Source organism: Schistocerca americana, chromosome 2 (genome assembly GCF_021461395.2).
Source record: "Schistocerca americana isolate TAMUIC-IGC-003095 chromosome 2, iqSchAmer2.1, whole genome shotgun sequence".
NCBI lineage: Eukaryota > Metazoa > Arthropoda > Insecta > Orthoptera > Acrididae > Schistocerca > Schistocerca americana.
Window position 1 is genome coordinate 92253586 of NC_060120.1, and position 26001 is coordinate 92279586.

The following is a 26001-nucleotide window of genomic DNA, read 5'->3' on the forward strand; positions in this document are numbered from 1 at the left end:
TTTAATTTGTGCGATGCAGAATACTGTTTCTACTAAATTATTATGAAAAAGGAATCTAAATGTTAATTTTTAAGATTGTGGCTCTTTTCTGTTGCGTTAATAATTTTTACAGAAAAACATCCAGATTTCGATAATGGTTAAAGTTATTGAACTGACATTCAACACATATTGAATTAGTATTACTCCTGACATGCCATAAACGTTTCAGGTTATTTACTCGATTTTTAAAGTATTGCACAACATTTATGACATCAGAGCTAGTTACAGCTGACTAGGCTGGCACACAATGGAAAGACTGATGTTAATTTTATATGGCGTGAGTAGGCTGCTTCCCTACACCACCCACTACTAAAATTTTTTTTGAAAGTTAATATCGAAAAAAAATTTAATTACGAAAAGGGAAGCAAGAGTACAGCTTAAGTCCCTATGAAAATTTAAAATTTATATGTAAACATATAGAAATATTAAAAGAAAAACTGACTACCTACTTCAATTATTTAAGTTGCTGGCATGTTCACTGCCTCATAAGCAACATTATCACTCAAAATTTAAGCAAAATCAATGAAACACTTTGGCATACATATTGCCTTAGACAGACAAACACATAAAAATATGTGAAACTGTGACAATCTTAAATCCATTAAATACATTTTTACATACACAAATTCAAAGATAATAACACAGTTATTCATGATACATAAACAGATAATTATATCTTAACAGTCTTTTCAAAACCTGAAAGAAAATTTCACAAATCATGACAATTTCATTTTTACACACGTAGTTGTAGCCGCTTTGGCTGGCGTTCTACACTTCCATTCACAACGGTAGAGGAGGGAAGTTGCTATGGTGTGCGTCCTTCACGTTCACTCTAAATTACATGGTGAAAGGGGAAGGGTCACTGTGGGTTGTGTCCAAGTCACTCCACGCTTTCACGCAGCTACCAGGCTGCCATTATCTGGTTTGTCCTGTGGAACAAACAAAAAGAGTGCCTCAGACTCTGTTCACTTAATATCTAAGGGTGGGTCACAATGAAATGGGGATATATACATTTTATCTTTAAGTATGTTACTGGAACAAAGTTAACAGAACTTTTTCAATTTTACTCTCGCAGTTACTTAACTGTCATAAAATTGGTAAACAAATGGCTCAATACGCCGTTAGTCACGTACTAGAGAAAATTTATGCTCAAGTCATACAATCATAAATCCTATTTAATCTCAATTTATTATTTCTGGGCTGGAACACTAAACCAATGCTCGGTGCTCTCAATTTAAATGTGCATTTAGCACACAGGTAAGTAATCACAATTAAAGTCTGACGTGGCTAAGTCAAATATTTTGGGTGAGAGAATTAATTTAATTACACTACACGCAGTAGACGAGCTCTGAACTTGCCCTTTGGAGATACACTATCACTATAGTTTTATAGTTATTCAATTGAAACTTCTCACATCTTTATGATTACAGCGGATCTCCCTTCTACTTAAATTTAATCATCCTAGCCGTATTTAATCGCCTACTTAAACTATCTTGCTTCCTTAATTTTTAAGACAAAAACCTGAAAATCATGAATTTCAACTAAAATTTTAATTTGTGAGATGCAGAATACTGTTTCTACTAAATTATTATGAAAAAGGAATCTAAATATAAATTTTTAAGTTTCTGGCTCTTTTCTGTTCCGCCTATGATTTTTACAGAAAAACGTCCAGATTTCGAAAATGGTTAAAGTTATTAAACTGACATTCAACACATATTGATTTAGAATTACTCCTGACATGCTAGAAACGTTTCAGGTTATTTACTTGATTTTTAAAGTGTTGCGCAACATTTATGACGTCAGGGATAGTTACAGCAGACTAGGCTGGCACACAACGGAAAGACTGATGTCAATTTTATAGGGCGTGAGTAGGCTGCTTCCCTACACTATCCTCAGTGAAACTGAGGAAGAACTACATCATCTGATGAACAGGATGAACAGTCTAATAAGCAGAGGGTATGGATTGAGAGTAAATCGAAGAAAGACGAAAGTAATGAGAATTAGTAGAGATGAGAATAGCGAGAAACTTATCATCAGGATTGATGGTCACGAAGTAGGTGAAGTTAAGAAATTCTGCTACCTAGGCAGTAAAGTAATCAATGATGGATGGAGCAAGGAGGACACCAAAAGTCGACTAGCAATGGCAAAAAGGGCAACCCTGGCAAAGTGAAGTCCACTAATTTCAAATATCGGGCTTAATTTGAGGAAGAATGTTTTGAGAATGTACATCTGGCGTACAGCATTGTATGGTAGTGAAACACGGACTGTGGGAAAAAAGGAACAAAGGAGAATCGAAGCATTTGAGATGTGATGCTACAGACGAATGTTGAAAGTTAGGTGGACTAGTAAGGTAAGGAATGAGGAAGTTCTGCGTAGAACCGGAGAGAAAAGGAATATGCGGGCAACACTGATAAGGATAAGGGACATTATGGTAGGATATCTGTTAATAAATCAATGAATGACTTCCATGGTAGAGGGAAAAAACTGTAGAGGGAGACAGAGATTCGAATAAATCCACCAAATAATTGAGGACGTATGTTGCAAGTGCTACTCTAAGAAGAAGAGGTTGGCACAGGAATTCGTGGTGGGCCACATTAAAACAGTGAGAAGACTGATGATCAAAAAGATAAACAGCCATTGCTCTAGAAAAATAAAGCTGAAACAATCCTATAAACGGGCCTACACTTCGAAAACTTCGTGTAAATTACTGAGTGCTAATAAGCGGGACCACAATGGAGTTTATGCTAGGACTACACATACAAAACCTCATACAGCTCACCACTACTAAACTGCTGTATCATTAAAAATGTGCTACTGATAGTAACAATGTTCTAAAATACATGTGTCCTTACACTGTGCTAAAATGACTACATATCGCTAACTGCTGATATGAACACTTTGTAAATTACGGCTTACACACAAAGAAAAATAACATATGCAATGGAATTTATCAGATATATAAGAGCTTTGTAAATTATTGAGTGCCACTGCAGTAGAGGTTGAAACTGCTGCTGCTAATGCAATACACATAATCGCCTATAAACGCGTCTGCGTTTTTAAAGACAATAATACCCAGAGTCCCATCTACTCCTGCCTGTGGCGCTCCACATTAACATGTATACCCAGCTCCGCGAGCTGCTGGCGACTTGTCTCGGTCACCAGAGCCACTCACTGCAGTGACGCCTGGTGGTCACCACCTAAAGTAACGGTCCTACAGCCTTGGGCACCCCTGGGACCCTTAGCCATATCTGGGGACCGTTACACCTCTCCACCATTTCACTGTTTACTGCGGCAGCCAGGAACGTGTCCTAATACCTGACCAATTTATCTCGCTAATGATCTACCATCTCCTTCTAAGAAACAGACAACTCAATACAACACAGCAGGTCTCTGCTTGTAAAAAACGGTGGGAACAACTTCATGTCAGCAGGTTCCTACCAGTAGGACCAAGACATACTAATTATGTGGTCCAGCATTCATCTGCTGATATGTCCCAAACTGTTGGTCGCCATTCCTGCATTCCTATTGGCTGCTGCCAAAATTAGAGGCGGAACTTGACGTTGTATATACCCTATACCCACCACAGTCATCTACATTCTGCTCTGCTGTTTGATTACTTTCAGATGTTGTAATGTTGTTTTCCTCTCCTTGATCATCATCATGAATTGGGGCTCGACCATCACCAGTGTCAGTGGCCAATGCCTCAGTGGATGAAGAAGAACTGCCCTTCTATATTTGAGTCATTAACAAATCACTGATGTGCTGTTTCATTTCATAGCATGTGTGGGGACTAAGTGGCTCCATGTATTTTCGTAATTTCAGTTCGGCTTTATTACACAAATAAAAAATGTTTCGCATCATCTCAGTTCCGGGAGTTCCGGAGCCTGTATAGCGACTGGAATAGAGATCAACATAAACATCATTTCCTCCCTTTTTATTGCTCATGGAAACATCACACTGCTTGTCGTACCATCATACAGCGAGACCTTCAGAGGTGGTGGTCCGGACTGCTGTACACACCGGTACCTCTAATACCCAGTACCACGTCCTCTTGCATTGATACATGCCTGTATTCGTCATGGCATACTATCCACAAGTTCATCAAGGCACTTTTGGTCCAGATTGTTCCACTCCTCAACGGCGATAGGCCGTAGATCCCTCAAGAGTGGTTAGTGAGTCACGTCGTCCATAAACAGCCTTTTTCAGTCTATCACAGAAGAACATGCTAGCCATTCTAGTCGAGCGATGTCGTTACCATGGAGGAAGTCATTCACAAAATGTGCACGATGGGGGCGCAAATTGTCGTCCATGATGACGAATGCCTCGCCAATATGCTGCCGATTTGGTTGCACCATTAGTCAAACGATGGCACTCACGTATCGTACAGCTCTGACGGCGCGTTCCATGACCAGCGGCGTACGTCGCCCCACATAATGCCACCCCAAAACAGCAGGGGACTTCCACATTGCTGCACTCGCTGGACAGTTTGTCTAAGGTGTTCAGCCATACTGGGTTGCCTCCAAACACGTCTCCGACGATTGTCTGGTTGAAAGCACATGCGACACTCTTAGGTGAAGAGAACGTGATGCCAATCTGAGCGGTACATTCGACATGATGTTTGGCCCATCTGTACCGCGCTGCATGGTGTCGTGGTTGCAAAGATGGAGCCGGCCGCGGTGGCCGTGCGGTTCTAGGCGCTCCAGTCCGGAGCCGCGCTGCTACGGTCGCAGGTTCGAATCCTGCCTCGGGCATGGGTGTGTGTGGTGTCCTTGAGTTAGTTAGGTTTAAGTAGTTCTAAGTTCTAAGGGACTGATGACCACAGCAGTTGAGTCCCATAGTGCTCAGAGCCATTTGAACCATTTTTTTGCAAAGATGGATGTTATAACACTACCGTCCGCTGCTGTTATACCATAACCTTAGAGCTGAAGGCAGGCCATGGATTAAAACTATCTTGATAAAGCAGTTATGGTATAAAGCAACAGAGCAGTTTTACCCTCTGATGGAATTTTGTTATGTTGACCGTGTTGTACCTAACGGAGGTGGCTTATCTGAAGTGAAAGTCAAATTTACGTAAATATTTAAACAGTAACAAACAATAATTTACCTATCCACACTGTCCAAATGATAATAACATCGGTCGCCAGCGTAATAAGGCATAAGAATGAGTAACAAGAAATTGAAAATAGGTAACTTCATTGGGCAATTACAGCCTATACTTTGTCACACGAGAGTGCAATGAACTCTGGCACCTGCATATGTTCATGTTAAGGTTGGAGCTGACAGAGCAGAACAAACTATTTGCATAAATATAACAGATAACGAAACAAACTATTACCTTGAGGACTTAGCCCAACGGAATGGTCTCAATAACGTTACTATTAATATTCACTATAGAATCGTAAATTGGACATAGTTTCATAATTACTTTTCAAACAAATTCCTATCTGACGTGAAATATGGATATGGTTCACAGCAAAATTAGTTACACCTTTCTACTGAGAATGAAAATTAAATGAAATTCACTAACAGATTACTTCTCACTGTTTTTTGAATAAAGAAATTATTGTTTCCAATGATTGTGGTCTTTCTATTAGTCATTATCTAGTATGAGCACAATAGACAAACTGTTGATCCTGTTACACCATAAAGATGCACTTCTGATGCTCAAGAGGAACCCAATATTGTACAGAATTTCACCTGAATAGCAAGGGTAATTGAAACTTTCTATAATTAAGTAACTGTGTGTAGTTGAACTACTTTCAATAGAGGGGGCCCCTTAATCTTGACCATTGTAGCAGAGCAAATTAAATACGCTTACAATACACTAGAGAAACAAGCCCTTATCAGGCATGAACATATAACTTTCAACAGTAATAGTTCTCAACTTTTACTGCAGTAGAACACAACCTGATGTGGTTATAAGACAATAGCTCACCTTTGGGTGATTATCAACAGGTTGCACTGTGATCATTTAATCTGCAAAACTCTATAAGCCACAGTTTTGAGAACATTCACTTAACAACAAAATTTTAATAAACAGTTTTAATAGAAAAATTATTTTCAACAACCTTCATTCGCTACATTACTCAGTTCTGCTTCATAAACTTTAAATTTCTTTTTACTAATTTCAAGTGGCATTAATTAGTAAAACACTGGGATTTCCTATTTTCACAATATGGACACTCGGTAAGCATTATTGACATGGAAGGACCCTAAGTGGTTGTGTGATTAGGGATAAAAAATCAAGGGAGGTATAAGAGATCGAGTATAAGTTGCCTTATATTTGCGCATACCAAAATATCCAATGAGCTGATGCTTCACTTTACATATTTACAATACCTTGGTTCCTTTTTTCAGTGATTGAGCAACATGGTGGCGAGTGCATGTCGGTGGGTGGTTTTGCAGGCAGAGATGCTGGATCCTGCCATTTCTTGGTGGCGATAATAGGTACCAATTCTAGAATAGTTCCAGCTCTTTATCCATCCATACAAGGCATTGGAAAGCGTCACGGAAAGCCTCTCTCGCCACCAGCACAAGACACAACTTTTACATGAGCAGTTGACAGTCTGGTAGCTCGTCCCCCACTGACTCTTTTTGCTCCACCTTTCTATCCATGCCAACCACATTTTGCGCGCGCTACACAGTTCCGCTCCCGAGGGGAACCACTACAACTTTTACATACGAGGTAACTACGAACCTTAAGTGAAGGTGAGCAGTTTACATATTAAATAAAATAGAACATTTGCATATAATGACATTTCTCCAAAAAATTATTAGCACAGAAACTGCAATTAAATAGCGTAAGTTTTGTTCCCTCCGAATGAGACACAGAATTTAAACGACAGGTACACTATATTGCGTAGAATCAAACCACGACATCAAAGTTTTTACAAAGGAAAGAGCGAACACTTTTGTGCTATTAATGCAATCAAACAATATTTACAGTACCTTAATGATAGAAGGTAGAACAGACAAAACAGAAAAATTTGTGTCATTAGATCTATGGAGCTCTGTTGTTACAACGTGAAGAGTGAAGTTGTACATAATGTTGCCCATTGCGCAGTTTGAGCCGTAACACGACGTCCTGTGGCTGCACGAAAAGAATTAATCAACATGGTGGCCTTTCTGTCAGGGTTCTTCCGAGCCATAGTCCGTAGGTAGCGGTCGTCCACTGCAGTAGTTGCCCTTGGGTGGCCTGAGCGAAAAATGTCATCGACAGTACCTGTCTCTCTGTATCTCCTCCATGTCTGAACAACATCGCTTTGAAATAACTTCCGGGAATTCAGCCAGGTAACACTTTCACCGACCGTCGGCGGTGCTGAATTCCCGGAAGTTATTTGAAAGTTGTATACGCCAGGAGAAACTCAGATCCTACATCGCTTTGGTTCACTCCGAGGCACCTGGACACTTCCATTGTTAAGAGCCCTTCCTGGTACAAAGTAACAATGCAGACGCTATCGAACCGCAGTATTGACCGTCTACGCATGGTTGAACCACAGACAACATGAGCCATGTACCTCCTTCCTGGTGGATTGACTGGAACTAATCGGCTGTTGGACCCCAGCCGTCTAATAGGCGCTGCTCATGCATGACTGTTTACGTCTTTGGGCGGGTTTAGTGACGACTCTCAACAGTCAAAGGGACTGTGTCTATGATACAATATCTACAGTCAACGTCTGTCTTCGGAAGTTCTGGGAAGTGGGGTGACGCAAAATTTTTTTTGATGTGTGTATGTTTTTTTATCAGCGCTCCTAATTTCATAGCACTCTTTAAAATAACTGTTATTTCATAGCTCTAAGCACTACTGTGCATTTAAATGACTGCTTTCTTGTAATTATGTTCGAGATTTATGTCCATTGTGTTTTTCGACGGATCTCGTTATTTCATAGCTCTTGTTTGTAACACCTGTTTTCGAGTTATTTTGTATTTGTATCTCTGTGCCTATGTCAATTTGTAGAACTGCTAGTGTATAATGATGTATCTGTTATGGAAATTCTTTGACTATGTATACATGTTACAGTTATCTGAACTTTTGAACGATGTTGTTTTATTACACTTGTGGATTTAAATATCTAATGGAATGATTGTTATGTAATGTACAGTAAATTATTTGGTCCATAGTTGGGTAACATAGCGTTGAATGTAAAGTATAAGGAGAAACCCTAAAGCTACGGAAGTATTCTGGAGGAGTGGAAAAGGTGTGGTTCGTGAGCGGGTGGCAAATCTTCCATTGTCATAAGTAAGGAGTCTGGGCTGAGCAGTGCTGTAGTTAACATCTCGCTAGTAGTAGCGGATCATTGTGGCTCATATTTTAGGAATTTTTGTGCCACAAGAGCTTTAGGGCAGTATTAATGGGCCTCGGGTGCTGAGGGCTACGGCGGGATCTGTAAAAATATTATTTCGACGCCAAGATGATCAGTAGTAGGGCAAGGCCACAAGTACTGACATGACAGCATCGCCGCTAGGTTCAGAGCCACTGCAAATCGCGCCACCAGTTCCACCAGCCGTACACTAAATTGTTTATATTCGGCAATCTATAAATGGACCAGTTATTTGAGGAATTTGGTTGATTTAAATGATAATTGTAGTGCTTCTAAAAACTCGATCTTATACACGTGATTATCCCAAGTCACAAAAATGGACAGGAATCCTATCCTAGTGAATTTAATTCCGAGTGTCCTTATTTATTATGAGAAAGTGGTTGAACTTGAATATAATGTTTTGTTGATACTTGCAGAGCAAATTATAGTTTTGAGTAGGGCAAAAGACTGCTTATGAAAGCATATTTGTCATTTCAAGTATTATAGTTTGTTGTGCTCCACTTAATTAATAATTATTAATGAATACTTACCATTTCTCATATACACTGGAGTAGTTTTGTTAACCAGCAGGGTTCTTCGAACCATGAAAGCTTAAAAGTCCTCATGTAGTAGGCTAGTTGGTTAAGGAAGCAATGTAAAGACTCCTTCAGACCCAGTGTAGTTAGATTTTCATTGTGTTTAGTTGCTTCAAGACGAGTTTAAGAAAGGATTGTTTACTGTATTATCTATTATAATGCAAACTGGTTAATAGATAGGCATAGATAGCCTGTACTAAGCAGTGAAGAAACAATGATCATTAGCAGACCCACTGATTTAATTTCAGACTCATTTCAAGCTTCTCCTGTTCAGTGTTGCTACTAGTTGGTTTTATAAACTGTTCCAAATAAATGGTTCAAATGGCTCTGAGCACTATGGGACTTAACATCTGTGGTCATCAGTCCCCTAGAACTTAGAACTACTTAAACCTAACTAACCTAAGGACATCACAAACATCCATGCCCGAGGCAGGATTCGAACCTGCGACTGTAGCAGTCGCGCGGTTCCGGACTGAGCGCCTAGAACCGCTAGACCACCGCGGCCGGCTAAACTGTTGCACCTAGTTCATTTAAGGTACGTGTTGTTGAGAGGTTTGTGTTGCTGTTTACTATGCCTTTTGTTTATCTGACTTACTAGTTAGCAGGACATTTATCTGCAAAGCTAGGTTACTGTGTTGCAGTGTGAACAAATATAAGGAAAGAGTCTAGTGTTTGTGTCAATGAAGGTTAAGTTAGCCTTAGCACTGCCTTCTGCTTTATCATTTTGATTGACACAAAAATGCCTAATTAGGCATATGTAATGTTACAACTTGCTTTTGCGCTGGGAGAACGTCTTTCCTGACTCCCTTTTTACTGTTAGCTGTACTCTGCTGGGTTGTTTCGGAAAGGAATCCCAGTTTGTTTGTTCTGTTTCCATTAGGCTATTTCATGGTTACGACTGTCAAAAATTCCTCGCACAGGTCTAACGTTAGCATCGATTGCCGTTTAAGGTTCAAATGGTTCAAATGGCTCTGAGCACTATGGGACTTAACATCTGAGGTCATCAGTTCCATAGAACTTAGAACTACTTAAACCTAACTAACCTAAGGACATCACTCACATCCATGCCGGTGGCGGGATTCGAACCTGCAACCGTAGCAGTCGCGCGGTTCCATACTGAAGCGCCAAGAACCGCTCGGCAACTTCGGCTGGCGCCGTTTAAGGTGGTCAGTGGTACTGTTACATATTTAAAACGTTGTTGTTTTGTAGCTCTACGGGCGCTTTCTTTTTTAAAACAACTATGACTGTGCATGTAAACGGCTGTTGTTTTGTAGTTGAGTTCATGTTTAGAATCTGTGTGTATTTTTTCTTCAGTGTTCTTTGTTTTGTATCTCACCGATTTAAATTAAACGACAACTGCGTGTGTAAACTACCCATACCTCATGGTGCTACATGACCTTTGTCGTCAAAAATACTGAGTGAATGTCCAGAATTAGGATCATATGGCTCATTGTATTACAAGTTTTATCAATAGTCCTATGTTTTTCAATTATTTTTGTTGTAATCTACATGCACGAAATGCAAGACAAGTTGATTTGTCACCTGGAAGCTGAAAGAGAGGTGGTGGCTCCACAGGAACAGCCTTTTCCACCCATGCTTCCACCAGCACACCAACCCTCTAAATACATAATTTGTCGTCTTCAAATCTTCTAGTATATCTATGTTAGAAGAATAATGGGATCACATTTCTCTTTCCTTGTTACAATACACGACCTCAACCAAATACATAGAGTCTTCTTCACAAGCATCACATAAGTACGTAGAAATCAGGATTTTTTTGTATATTTAGAATAAAAGTTTCCAATTTCTGTAGTTCTTCTTTCGGTGGGCACAGACCAATGGCTACACGAGGATGATGAAACATTGTAGGAGTAAGTGGAGCAGCAACAACTCTCTGAACTGCAGTCACCCATGCCAGACTGGGTTGTGCAAATAGCACTGGAGTGGGGGTACTGTGAATCCCCATCTGCAGCAATGCCCAGCTGGGCTATGCTTATCCCAGATGATGCAAACATCTAGGACGAGATATCATGTTAGGGTGAATGGAAATCAGGTATTTATCATATATATATTCGGTGGTCTTTCTTTCTACACAGTATTAGTAGTAGCACGCAGATACTCTCTCTCACTCTTTTCGCAGATGCACCATCGCAGTACACTGTGGTGCAGGTGCAAAGACAGGTGGTAACACCAACAACAAAATGAAGCCCTGTGAGGAATGCTTCAACCTCCAGGACAAGGCTTGTAGCGACACAGGATACCACTGCCACCGCCGCCGCCGGCCCTGCGACCGTCCCAACTGCTCATGTCTTATTCTGGCGCTTATGGGTGACATTGAGTACACTGGCCACCATAACAATGCCATAAGCTACAGGATCTGGAGCAGCTAAACCATCTAGCAGAACTGCATGACTCCAGTCCGGTTGCTCCCACTGGCCTGATGCAGGTTGATCTGCAACTCACCATCGTGCAGACATGGCAATAATTAAGACTGCTGACAGCAGCCCACCTCTATTCAAAGTGTTTCAATTATTGGCAGCAGCTCCGTCTCAAATCGTAATAGCGATCAGCACCAAGTCAATAACGTCATGCCAGAGATAAAGTACGCTATGTGATCAAAAGTATCCGGACACCGGCCTCAAAATGACTCACAAGTTCGTGGTCCTCTCCATCGGTAATGCTCGAATTCAGTATGGCGTTGGCCCACCCTTAGCCTTGATGACAGCTTCCACTCTCGCATGCATACGTCAATAAGGTGCTGGTAAGTTTCTTGGGGAATGGCAGCCCATTCTTCACGAAGTGCTGCACTGAGGAGAGGTATCGATGTCGATCGGGGAGCCCTGGCACCAAGTCGGCTTCCCAAAACATCCCAAAGGGGTTCTGCAGGATTCAGGTAAGGACTCTGTGTAGGCCAGTCCATTACTGGGATGCTATTGTCGTGTAATCACTCAGCCACAGGCCGTGCATTTTGAACAGGTGCTCGATGGTGTTGAAAGATGCGGTCGACATCCCCGAATTTCTCTTCAACATTGGGAAGCAAGAAGGTGCTTAAAACATCAGCCATCAATGTAGGCGTGTGCTGTGATAGTGCCACGCAAAACAACAACAGGTGCAAGCCCCCTCCATGAAAAACACGACCACACCATAATATCAACGCCTGCGTACTGTTGGCAATACACGTGCTGCCAGACGTCGTTCACCATGCATTCGCAAGACCCACACCCTGCCATCGGATCGCCACGTTGTGTACCGTGATTCGTTACTCAGTACAACGTTTTTCAACTGTTCAATCGTCCAATGTTTACACTCCTTACACCAAGCGAGGCGTCTTTCGGCAATTGCCGGCGTGATGTGTGGCTTATGAGCTGCCTCTCGATCATGAAATCCAAGTTTTCTCACCTCCCGCCTAATTGTCATAGTACTTGCAGTGGATCCTGATGCAGTTTGGAATTCCAGTGAGATGGTCTGCATGGATGTCTGCCTATTACACATTACGACCCACTTCAGCTGTCGGCGATCTCTGTCAGCCAACAGACGAGGTCGGCCTGTACGCTTTAGTGCTGTAGGTGTCTCTTCACGTTTCCACTTGACTATCACATCGGAAACAATGGACCTAGGGATGTTTAGGAGTGTGGAAATCTCGCGTACGGACGTATGACACAAGTGACACCCAGTCACCTGACCACATTCGAAGTCCGTGAGTTCTGCTCTCGCACATGTCTAATGACTACTGAGATCACTGATATGGAATACCTGGCAGTAGGTGGCAGCACAATGAACCTAATATGAAAAACATATGTTTTTTTAGGGGGGGGTGGGGAGGGTCCGGTACTTTTGATCACATGTTGTATGTGGTGATTGACGATGCATTTTAAGAGCGAATCTCATTCTCCAGAACTAAATGCCCATCAGGGGGATACAAAGACCCAGCGTTTCTAAGAGCCTGGCTTCCCCTGCTGGAGAGAGAGCGAAAGAGAGAGAGAGAGAGAGAGAGAGAGAGAGCTCGTCTTATTAATCATATGCGGTATCCCTCCATTAAATGCAGTGCGATGATGTGCTGTGAGCCCAGGCATCCCACTAAACAAGGCGTTGCTTCAGAGGAGACCAGCATCATCTCTATTTGTGGGAGATATGGGGTGGTATCGAGGAGCACCTAAGTCTCTACGTGGTTTATAGATTTCACCTCGATTGCTATACGAGACATGTTTTCTGAGATGCGACTTAGAGGCTCAGATAAAGTATTCACCAAGAAATAAAGTTCAACATCCATAACATACCCATGGTCCAATCAGTGGAGGGTCGAGCTATAACAAGCTTTCTGATGATAGAGCAGCCAAGTAGGCACATACTAACGTCCAAAACGAAGATCAGTATTGCTTTGCGTGGTCAATCGTAGTTTGGAAAAGAAAGTATAGGAAAGATCAGCAACATACATCTCTATGTGGTGGAGATATTGACGGTATCGAATTACCTGTTAAAGTCCAGGATATACCATAAATGTTAGGCACAGAACACCGACGTATTGGTTCATGTCTATAATCTGGATAAGTCACGTCAGACGATGATGAAGACTGGAACAGAGTGGTAGGGTCCGACCGTTTGTCAGAATCTGCAGATCAACAGAAGCATGTGAACATGCTGTTATATTCAGATGAGAAAAATAGGGAAAAGGGAACTACCACCACTGTTGGACCAAGGATGTGTCACACCTCCTATCCTCCCAGTTGAGTAAACACAGGCATGAACAGCATGTTTGCCTGATGTGTCGAATTCCTTTTCCACAAGCGAGTTCTTAGCGAAACTTCAAGTTGATTGTGCTATCAGGAAACTGGTATGTGCTCTCATGCCTACTTAGGAAAACAAGTTCTTAAAATTTAAGATTGCCCACCACCAAGAAGGTGTCCTTTTGTAGTTTACACTGATTTCGGATGCCTTCTCATTTCTATGAGATGCTGTGAACGCGGCTCTACAGTCTCACAACAAACATCACAGATAAACACGTACCATATGCAGCAATGTACCAGCTCGTATGTATGTATGATTCAAGTCTTATCAGTCACAGATCATATATCGCGGATAATCCTGAGACTTGGTTGCTGACTGAGGAGAGGAAACTTTCATGGGACGTTGATAAGCTTCGAAGCACCAACATTCCCATGCCCAATTCAAAAGACATTAAAGATTCGTATGAGAAGGCGGTTGACTATCATATCTGTCGACAGCAATTAGACTGGGAAGTGGCAACTCCTTATCAGAATGATTGTCACTTCACTGGCGTTTTGTGGTGCATCATACGCAACCCAAAATATCATTTATCGCGACACATACCTGTCTTTTTCCACAATCTAAGCGGGTATAATGCTTACTTTATCATTGAGCACTTGGGTAATTTCAGTATGAAGAGTGTCAGATCAGTGTCTTGTCTGGCAATGTCAATAAAGATATCTCATTCTCCAAACGAATAACGCAAATAATTACGCTTTGCTTCCTGGACTCGTTTTGCTTCATGCAGATACTTGTTCAGACATTACCTCAGGAGGATAAGTATGTCACCAGAGGAGCATATACCAATGACTTAAAGTTTCAGCTTGTGACAAGGAAGGGGATATTCACTTACGAATATCTGGATTGTATGAGGAAACTCAACGAAAGCTGGCTACCCAACGTAATTTATTTCTCGAATAACCTTACAGGCGATGCCATATCGGATGCAAAGTATGAGCATGCTGTGAATGTCTGATACTACTTAGGTCAATATGGAAAACTTTATATGGTCACAGATGTACATTTAGTAGCACATGTTTTCTAGAAATTCCGGACTGTTTGCATTACCACGTATTCTATGGGCCGTGCTTTCAGTTACACAGCACCAGGGTTGTCTTGCGAGTCCATACTCGTTAAAACAAAAGTCAACATCGAGCTTATAACTGCTGCTGATGTCCTTGTTTTCTTTGGGCGAGGGATTCATGGGGGACTTTGCCAATGTGTGCATAGACATGCCAAGACGAATATGGATGACAGGTTCATCACATCCATTGGTTCGTGCTAGGCCGAGCGGCTCTAGGCGCTTCAGTCCGGAACCGCGTGACTGCTACGGTCGCAGGTTCGAATCCTGCCTCGGGCATGGATGTGTGTGATGTCCTTAGGTTAGTTAGGTTTAAGTAGTTCTGAGTACCAGGGGACTGATGACCTCAGATGTTAAGTCCCATAGTGCTCAGAGCCATACGATTCGTGCTACAGCGTATACTTGGATGTCAATAACCTATAAAGGCATGCCCTGCAAAAATCGCTATCTCTTGGAGAGTTTCTATGGGTGCCCGAAAACGATGCAAGGGATTATGTGGTAGAATGAAGGGTATTTGGCTGATTATGATGTGAGGTATGTTTTGGAGGTAGATCTTCCATACCCTAATATTTTACATAACACATAAGGTGATTTGCCACAGCAAGTAGTTCCACAGGTGGATGACAATTCTGGGGAACAAGCAGAGATACATCATGGGTTATAGAAATCTCCCGCAAAGTCTCGATTTATGGCTGGGGTTAACTGTAGATAGGCGCACTATCTCGTTTAAATATGAAAGACAAGGCATCTGGTTTTTGCTGATGGTTTGATAGTATGGAGAGAGACAGAAGCTTAACCATTGCGTACCAGTGCTCTACGCTTCACTGGCCAACGCCAATGGGAGGGGTCAGCGACTGACCCCACCATCATTAAACTTTCTCTATTTAGTACAAACTGTATGACTTCAGTATTTTCATACTTTTGGTGGACCAGAATTTAAAAACGTTGTATTATTACTGGAGAAGGGTTTCTGGGACTTGTTTTTATAAGAAAATCCCTTTGAAATGTGCTTAAATAAATTATAAGAAATGATTTTACATTTATTTGTATTAATTTCACAATTACAAGCGTTTCTCAGATTCACACTCAGGACACTTAACAATACGAACTACTTCTTCTTTCTTGGTGTGTTCAGGGCAGATATACGTTTTGCGAGAATTGCAAGCCTTCATATACTTACGATCTTTGCTTCTGGCGCATACGTAACAGCGTCCCTTCTTTGGTAGATTATCCAGTGCTGCACGTATTACTTTCCGTCGCGGCTCTGTAACGATGTTTCCTGTGCCTGCAGTAACTTGATGTTAATTACACTTATACCCAAAAGTTGATAAAGCTGTAGTGTGTTTTGAGTGTAAGCCTATAGCATTTTGAGAGCATCTTTTCATGTTGGGATCGCAAAGTTCCCGAGCAAGATCTTTCAGGCACTCCTTTCTTCCAGAACTCTTTGTCGGGTGATTCTTTCCTCATTTCTTGCTTGTACCTTGAAATACCTCATACGAGTTATATGCTACAGTGTCAATCAAGTTGAAAAACACTGCCATTGGCCATCGACGTATTGCTTGACGGCAGCTATACATTCTTACACACTTATCGAATGTATCCATTCCAGAATTTGTACAGTTGTATAATAGGATAATGTCTGGCTTTTCTTCCGTCACATTCATGTCGTGATGTTGAGTTGACAATACTGTAACAACCTTTCATTTCTTTGGCATATAAGTGACTAAAGTGTTGCGGGGTATCAACAAGCGCCGTCACCAAGACGAAGAACGAAAGACCAGAGAGGGCGGTGAGATGACGTCAGACAATAGCTCGGTGACCAGGAAGTCATGACGATAGGAGCGGCATCTAGACGAAGGGAATATAAGCGCCGCTCCTGCCAGCCTCTGCCAGACATTATTAACACAATACTAGGAGAGTACTACGACAGCAGTATTCGGACAGTATCAGACCGGACTCTCAACCAGCACACTTGTAGATCGACACTACGATAGCTGTTATTGGTGATCCATATCCATTGCTTACTTGGGCATTGTCTATAGCGAAGAACATTACTTCTTTGCATGTCACCCATCGCTTGCGACACAATTGTAAATTCAAAGTTAAGTATAGTCAATCTTCTTGTTTCTAATAAAAACTATTAAGGTGATTTGCTTGAATTGTTGTATAGCATTCCAAGAACGCAGCAACCTTTAGGCACCCTATACGAGAGAAGTGGGCGGGACCCCACATAATGTGGTATCACCACTAAAGGCAAACTGGACTGTTTGTTTAGAGAAAAAGGACAGAGTTTTGTAGGAACATCGCGTTTGTCTCGCCGAATAGTACCATTTCTATCAGCCTTCTTACTATTTCGGGGCCACTGTTATGGTTCGTCTCATTGTATCCTCTTCATTTGCATCCAACTCGCTGGTCAGAAACAATTTGATCTGGAATTTCCACAACTACATCTTCAGTTTCACTGCTTCAACTTTCGGATAGTTCACCACTAAATTCATTGTCTGAATTCTCAAGCAACTTCCTAATTTTGTCAGCATTCAGTTTCATCCTTTTTGTACATTTTGTCAATATATCACAGAGATATTAGGTTCCAGTAATCACATTGTTTACCAGTTGACTGCAGGTGGTGATTGTTGCGCTGCAACACCTTCAGTTACAATAATCGTTATAACTCGACAATGAATGTAAACGAAAAGATCTTCTTATCATCTACCGTAGCAATAAACGTTACGATGATTGGCATGTATGTATTTAATAGAATACTGAACACAAGGGAGATATAGCCAAAAAACTACGTTGGGGTCTGTTACAATTCTCTATTTCTCCCCCCCCCCCCCTTCACCCCACCCCCCCACACAAATTAGTATACAACTGTTAACGAGTGGAACATCACATTCCAAAATTTCGGACTAATAATAACTGAAACAAAGACAATAGAAATAACCATCAACAGGCAAGGAACAACCAAAAATAAATTACTAGAAGGAGTCGAAGTAGAATTTCTTTTCCATTTCAAGTATCTAGGAAGCATAATCTCGAAAGAAAATACCATTAAGCACGAAACAGTCAGCAGGACACAGAAAGCACTCGGTTTTTACAGTCAAATCATAATTCTTCTCTGGGATGATAAAACACTACAAAAAGTAAAAGCGACCATGTACTACACCTATTTCGCACCAGTCCGAAGTATGGTTTCGCAACATGTACACAACTAAGACCTCTGCATAATGCAGGCAATAGAAATGAGATTCAGAAGAACTATGAACCTAACAACTGGAAAGGATAAAATCTGGATTGAGGCGAATAGAAAAAAAGCTTTCCTTGAGATTCCTTTCACCACTGTCATAAAGAAACGCACGCTTCAGTGGGGTGGGTACATAATAATAATTAACAGCTAAATACCTGTCAAAAGGTACTTCAACCTGAACCTCGTACGAAGAAAACCACGGGGAAGACCAAGGAAACGTTGGGTAGAGATCGTAAGATTAGATTGGAGGAGAAGGGGCACAAATGGGTAGTTGTCGTGGAACTGATGATGTATGAAAACTGAAGGAGACGGCGAGCACTTGTGCACCACACCAAGGAAACTAGAGTTGGAAAATGATGAGGATAATGATGATGAGGGCGTCTGCGAAAACGGCCTTTATAAGTTGTACCTCAAGAACTAAACTTCACCTCAAGATTTAAACTGCATCTCAAGAATCAAACTCCATCTGTGAGAATTGAATATATATATATATATATATATATATATATATATATATATATATATATATATATATATATACACATTGTGATAGGTTTCCTATAAATAACAACAATATATATATATATATATATATATATATATATATATAGGGTGGCCCATTGATCGTGACCAGGTCAAATATCTCACCAAACTAGCGTCAAACGTAAAAACTACAAAGGGCGAAACTTGTCTAGCTTGAAGGGGGAAACCAGATGGCGCTATGGTTGGCCCGCTAGATGGCGCTGCCGTAGGTCAAAACGATATAAAATGCGATTTTTAAAAATATGAACCCCTATTTTTATTACATATTCGTGTAGTACGTAGAGAAATATGAATGTCTTAGTTGGACCACTTTTTCGTTTTGTGATAGCTGGCGCTGTAATAGTCAGAAACATATGGCTCACAATTTTAGACGAACAGTTGGTAACTGGTAGGTTTTTAAAATGAAAATACAGATCGTAGGTACGTTTGAACGTTTTAATTCAGTCGTTCCAATGTGATACACGTACATTTGTGAACTTATCATTTTTGAGAACGCTTGCTGTTACAGCGTGATTGGCTGTAAATACCACCTTACTGCAATAAATGCTCAAAATGCTGTCCGTCAACCTCAATGCTTTTGGCAAAACGTGTAACGTCATTCCTCTCAACAGCGGGTAGTTCACCTTCCGTAATGTTCAGACATGCATTGACAATGCGCTGACGCATGTTGTCAGGCGTTGTCGGTGGATCACGATAGCAAATATCCTTCAACTTTCCCCACAGAAAGAAATCCGGGGACGTCAGATCCGGCGAATGGGCGGGCCATGGTACGGTGCTTCGACAACCAATCCAGCAATAAATAATTACTTTACCTCACAATCCGCTTACGAATTCTTTCGCACTTTGTTAATAAGTAACTTTACTTGGACCTCACGTCTATGGTTCTCCCTCAAGCACAGTAGGCATAACTTTATACATGTTAGCTGTATGTCTCTGGAAGCAGACATAGTCAAGTGCCACCTACCTGCATAGTGAAACATGTGCTGCACGGTAGGAATGATGTCATTAAATCATTATATACAGGGTGTCCCAGCTATCTTGTCCACCCAAAATATCTCTGGAACAATAACAGCGATTGGAAAACGACTTTCACCGGTATCAATGTAGGGCTGGGGCCCATGAATGTACATATTGGGAAACATTCTAATACGAAAGCATATGTGTTTCTTAACACAAACTTATGTTTTTTTAAATGGACCTCCTATACGGCAAGAAAAGCAATAATGAGAATCTCTTCTGATGCAATAGGCAACGACAGTATCGGTATAACCATGATTAAGAATGTTGCCGATATCTTAGTCCCTGTCTTAACTAACTCGTGAACGGATTGTATCCCACTGCATGGAAAAGAAGCCTAATTCGACCCATCCCTGAGATCGAAAACCTGCAACTGCCTAGTGATTACCGACCAATTAGCATACTGCCTGCTGTTTCCAAAGCACTTGAATATGTTGTTCATGACCAAATCACTGAACACTTGCCTGAATTCAGCCTATATGACAAATTTCAATCCGGTTTCCGTAAACATCACAGCACAAACACTGCTCTAATTAAAGTAACTGATGACCTGAAATATGCCATCGACAATCGAAAGGCAACAATATTGACGCTACTGGACTTCAGCAAAGCTTCTGACACTGTTAACTTTGACATATTGCTCAGAAAAATGCAACAGCTTAATCTCTCTGATAGTGCAATGAGATGGTTTGAAAGCTACTTAAAAGACAGACAGCAATGTGTTGTCTGCGTAAATGAAAAATCTTCCTGGAAACATGTTTCCTTGGGAGTGCCACAAGGATCAGTCTTAGGACCACTTTTGTTTTCTTTATATGTCAACGATATTTCGTCGGTTCTGTCCTCCTGTAAATATCATTTCTATGCCGACGACCTCCAGCTCTACCTAAGCGTCAGACCTGAAGATGTAAACACTGCAATCGCTCAGATGAATGATGATCTGTCTTCAGTAGTGACATGGGCGAAAAACCTGGGGCTTAAACTAAATGCAAAAAAGACGCAAGTAATCTTAATAGCCCATCAGAAATTAATAAGTTCAGATTTCCGCGAACGTCTACCTCCTATTATGCTCGACGGTACTGCAATACCATATCAGAAAACAGTGAAGAACTTGGGTGTAACTTTGGATGAGCATCTCAACTGGGCGGAGAATACAGTCGCAGTGTGCCGAAAGACGTCTGCTTGTCTCTATGCTCTCAAAAAGTTTCGGAACATATTTCCACAGGACTTGAAACGCCAGCTCGTGCAAGCACTCGTTCTACCGAACCTCCACTATTGTGATGTGATTCAACAAGGCATGAGTAGTGAAAACAAAAGACGGCTAGAGCTAACCATGAATGCCTGTGTGCGTTACACCTGCAACATTCGCCTATATGATCATGTTAGTGCTTCATACTCCGAGCTAGGGTGGCTGCGGCCGGACAAATTGCGTGACTACCACACTCTATGTCTACTCCACCGACTCCTCGTCGCGCAAGCACCCCAGTACCTTGCTTCAGGGATTAAAAACCTGTCATGTCACCATAATCGAAACACGAGGTCACTCTTATTTGGTATCCTAACTGTGCCCACTCACAAAACAAAAACTTTTGCAAACTCCTTCTCAGTTGCCACTGTCCGCCTCTGGAACAAACTGCCCCTTACCTTGCGCAAAATTCGATCTCCTGCTGCTTTTAAGAAGAAGTTGGAGCATTTCCTACTATCATCCTCACAAAGTTCTCCACACAATTAATGTACAAGGACAATCCCCTCATCCGTCAAACAGCAAAGCTAGCGTCTCCTATCTTGCTCCTGAGATGCCTTCCTCTTCATCTATCTCTATTAGCCACGCAATCTTCTTTTTCTTTATATTTCCTTAATTATGTTTCATCATGTCTCTATTCTTCTCCTCCCTTCACCATGAGTCTCCCTCATACTCCCTGCTGCCAGCACTCCTATCTAAAATCTGTCTCTTCAATAATGTCTAATTATAGCAGTACTTGTGACCTAAGAATATAAACTCTATATGTATGTATTTTTCCAGGTGTACCTTTCAAATTGTTTATTTCACTTTTGTACTAGATGTAGTTTAACATGCCTACTAAAACATATGAATGTAAAATAAGTAGAATGCCCGGTTAGATGTATGAGAGGGCCTGATGGCCCTAATCTTGCCAGGTTAAATAAATAAATAAATAAAAAATATATTTTTTCTTCAGCAATCCATAGCATGACAAAGCACATACACAATGGCGTTGATTGCATCGCAATATTCCCGTTACATCCCGAGATATTGAGACGCGAAGTTGACGCTTGAAACTCCCGACATGCGCTGCTAGCGCACGTCCTGAGGCTCAGGCGTGAACCCCATGCTGCCCCCAATCGCGATGTGATTGACATGCGTAATCACACTTCGGCATACTTATCAAGAGGTCCGAAACGAATAATACGGTCTGCTGCCATCCTGTATTAACGTCGTACATTCCAGCAGGTATTTATCCCATAGGCTAGGGGTGATGCGGTTCTGTAACATATCTGTGTACCGCAACGTTAGTCACAAAGTTAACTTCTCTTATCTTTAATCCGTTACTAAAAAGGTAATGCCGTTCAACGTTAAAACTTTACTTTACCGTAGATCTAGCGCAAGTGACAGTTAATCATTCACTCGTAATAGTAAAATTCATGTTGATGGTTTTATTGAAACGAGCAAGTGGACTAAAAGTTTTACCGTTGTTTAGGTCAAAATGTTTTGATTTGGGAAGTTCAGGTAGGACATAGAAGATGAATGTAAACATGCTTAACGAATTAGTTTTATTATCACTTACTTAACAATGTTATGTTTATCTAATGCGTTAAATGACAAATTGTTGCAAATAAATGTTTCTTAACATCACTGGGTAAAATGGCCCTTTGTAGAAACTTCCACTGTGATACCAGCACTACATACTAAACATAGCGTTCACATCTCATGCTCAAAGTGATGCCCATTGGCTTTCATACATAGGGTCACTCTGCGGATGAAGGATGCCCTATTTCGTGCTACTGTTTCCTCTTTGATGGCTGTACAAGCATCAATAATGCGTTGCTTCATGTCCTCGGGTGTTGTTGGTTCATGTTGGTAAACAGCATCCTTCACTGCTCCCCAAAGAAAATAATCCAGCGGTGTAAGGTCCGGAGATCGGGCAGGCCACCTAACTGGGCCACCTCGTCCAATCCACCTACCAGGGAACATACAGTTCAGAAGTCGTCGTGCTCGTAAGGCGTTATGTGCAGGGCATCCGTCATGCTGATGCCACATGACCATTCTCCGGTTCAGAGGTACGGTGTCCAAGAGAACAGGAAGATTGTGTCGTATAAATCTGGAGTATTGTCTGCCATTTGGATGCCATTTATAAAGAAAGGTCCGGTAATGGTATCTCCAATAATCCCACACCAAACATTAACTTTCCACGGACGTTGATGCTGTACCTGAAGGAGCCATTTTGGATTGTCTGCGGACCAATAATGCATATTCCTCATATTGACAATTCCTTTGTTGGAGAATGATGCCTCGTCGGTAAAGAGAACATCTGCAAAAAAATTTGGATTTGTCAGAAGTTTTTGTTGAGCCCACCGACAAAATGTTACCAAATTGCGGAAGTCATTTCCATGAAGATCCTGGTGTAAATGAACGTGGTAAGGATGAAATTTATGACGTTTAAGAATACGCTGTGCACTTGATTTCGACACACCAACTTCACGTTCAATTTGACGTGTGCTGATTTGAGGATTCACAGCTATGGTAGCGAGCACAGCAACTTCAGCACGTTCATCTGTGCGTGTTCTAGGACTATGTCGAGGTCTTGGATTTAAGCTTCCCGTTTCACGAGATGTGAGACGACCAAACATCCGGCGCGAAGGCGATGGCTTGTCAGGGAATCGTCTTCTGTACAGTCGTTCTGCCTGAACAGCATTTCGTCCACCTACAACAGGGTACAGAACAGATATGTAGAGTAGGGTGGAAAACAGACATATTAACTTAATAATCATAATGTTCGCTAACAGTACTATCAACAAACAAGCAATCTCATAACGTATTTCCCGTCAACGTACATTCTCCATAAATCAGCAGCGTTTCTACCATATCTTCAAGTGTGTACATTATACTGTACAGTATGTTCCATAACACAACGTTTATTGACAATGTGTACTACCTCCGTGCCGTCACTAGATTACTCTGATGCACGACTAACTGGCAGGCGGTGTACTGCACGCCAAAGCAACAACAAAGGGGATGCTTGGAGGGTGGTGGAGTAGAGGAGTTTGCATGGGTCGCAAATCATAAACAAGGCGAAGTGGTAACTGTGGTAGTAGTGGGAACTACGTTGGACACTTGACTAGGCAGAGCCAGGCCCTGCGCGACAGGCGCAATGGGTCATATAACGCTTTAGATAAACCTTATTTTGGATGTGCAGGATAAGTAAGACAACCTGACGGGTGTACACCGATCGGTACTGGTTCATATTGCGCTAATGACCTCAGTAGTTGAGCGCCCTTAAACCCCACCACCACCTGGTTCATATTGTATACGTAGATACGTAAAACGTGCAAGAGGGAAAGCATTATGTGGTTATGAGAGTTGATGGCGGCAGACCGTATTATTCGTTTCGGACCTCTTGATAAGTATGGAAGTGTGATTACACATGTCAATCACATCGCGATTACGGGCAGCATGGGGTTCACGCCTGAGCCTCAGGACGTGCGCTAGCAGCGCATGTCGGGTGTTTCAAGCTTCAACTTCGCGTCTCAATATCTCGGGATGTAACGGGAATATTGCGATGCAATCAACGCCATTGTGTATGTGCTTTGTCATGCTATGGATTGCTGAAGAAAAAATATAGGAGGTCCATTTAAAAAAAAACACAAGTTTGTGTTAAGAAACACATATTCTTTTGCATTTGAATGTTTCCCAATATGTACATTTATGGGCCCCAGCCCCACATTGATACCGGTGAAAGTCGTTTTCCAATAGCTGTTATTGTTCCAGAGATATTTTGGGTGGACAAGATAGCTGGGACACCCTGTATATAATGATTTAATGACATCATTCCTACCGTGCAGCAAAAGTTTCACTATGCAAGTAGGTGGCACATGACTATGTCTGCTTCCAGAGACATACAGCTAACATGTATAAAGTTATGCCTACTGTGGTTGAGGGAGAACCATAGACGTGAGCAGATTGTGAGGTAAAGTAATTATTTATTTTTCATTTAATTTAAAAACAGTTTTACGTTTTCATAAGCAGACACAACACCATATTCACACATTTTCTTCTTCTTCTTTAAGTCGACGGAGAGCAGGACACCCATAGTATAGGAGGTCTTGAGTACTAGAAAACTTGAAGATTTGATGCATCCATGTGATTTTCTCCTCGTCTTTAAAATAGATGTTTGTATCCATGTAGTCAGATAATCGAAGAGACATCATCACATCTTTATAGGATATACAATGATCATGTCAGTGAATTCCATGATAGAAACAATACCGATACGCGTTACAAAATATTAAATCGTGAGACAAGTCGGACACAAAAAAAAAAAAAAGAAAAATGAAAATTTTAAAAAACTCTAAAATTCGCTTGAAATTGGCTGTCATAACGGAAATTTATAATGAAATGAAGTAACAGTGGTACAAACGGACTCTATAGGATAAATGTATAGAGTGTTTTTGGTAATTTAATTGTTATTTTACTCGCTGGAGCAAGAAACCACAAAGACCAGCGATATTTCTCACTCTTTGTTCTAGTCTACGCTACGGCGGCCGTTTCGCATTGTAAGCTGTAAATTTCAAATAATATACGGTAATTTATGCTGAGTGTACATTTTTATTGTGCGGCTGGTCCCGGCGGAAGTTCGAGTCCTCCCTCGGGCATGGGTGTGTGGGTTTGTCCTTAGGATAATTTAGGTTAAGTAGTGTGTAAGCTTAGGGGCTGATGACCTTAGCAGTTAAGTCCCATAAGATTTCACACATATGAAATTTTTTTTTGCATTTTTCTTTCATGTGCATAGTGATTTTCATGCAGAAGTAAATATATTATTTGCAAGGTTTTCAGCGCGCGGGATGAACAACTAGAACGGTTGAACAATCGACCATTTCTGGCAGACATCTTGCGTAGGAATAATTTCATTACAATTTCGTTGCGTTCCGTCATCAACGGACACTTTAAAAGACTTGCACCATAATTATAAAGGAAAAGAAAGTGAATATATTAATTTATCTCGTATTAAAGTAAAAACTTAGAACATTCAGTTCAACTCAGACATTGGCCGCTTCTCGCCAAAACAAAGATTATTGCGTTTAAAAAAGGGAAGTACTTTCTTTAATTCAAAGGTTTCTATCAATTAAATTTCGCTACAGTAAAGATATCCTGCAGCATTATTTTAATGTGATATCAAAAAA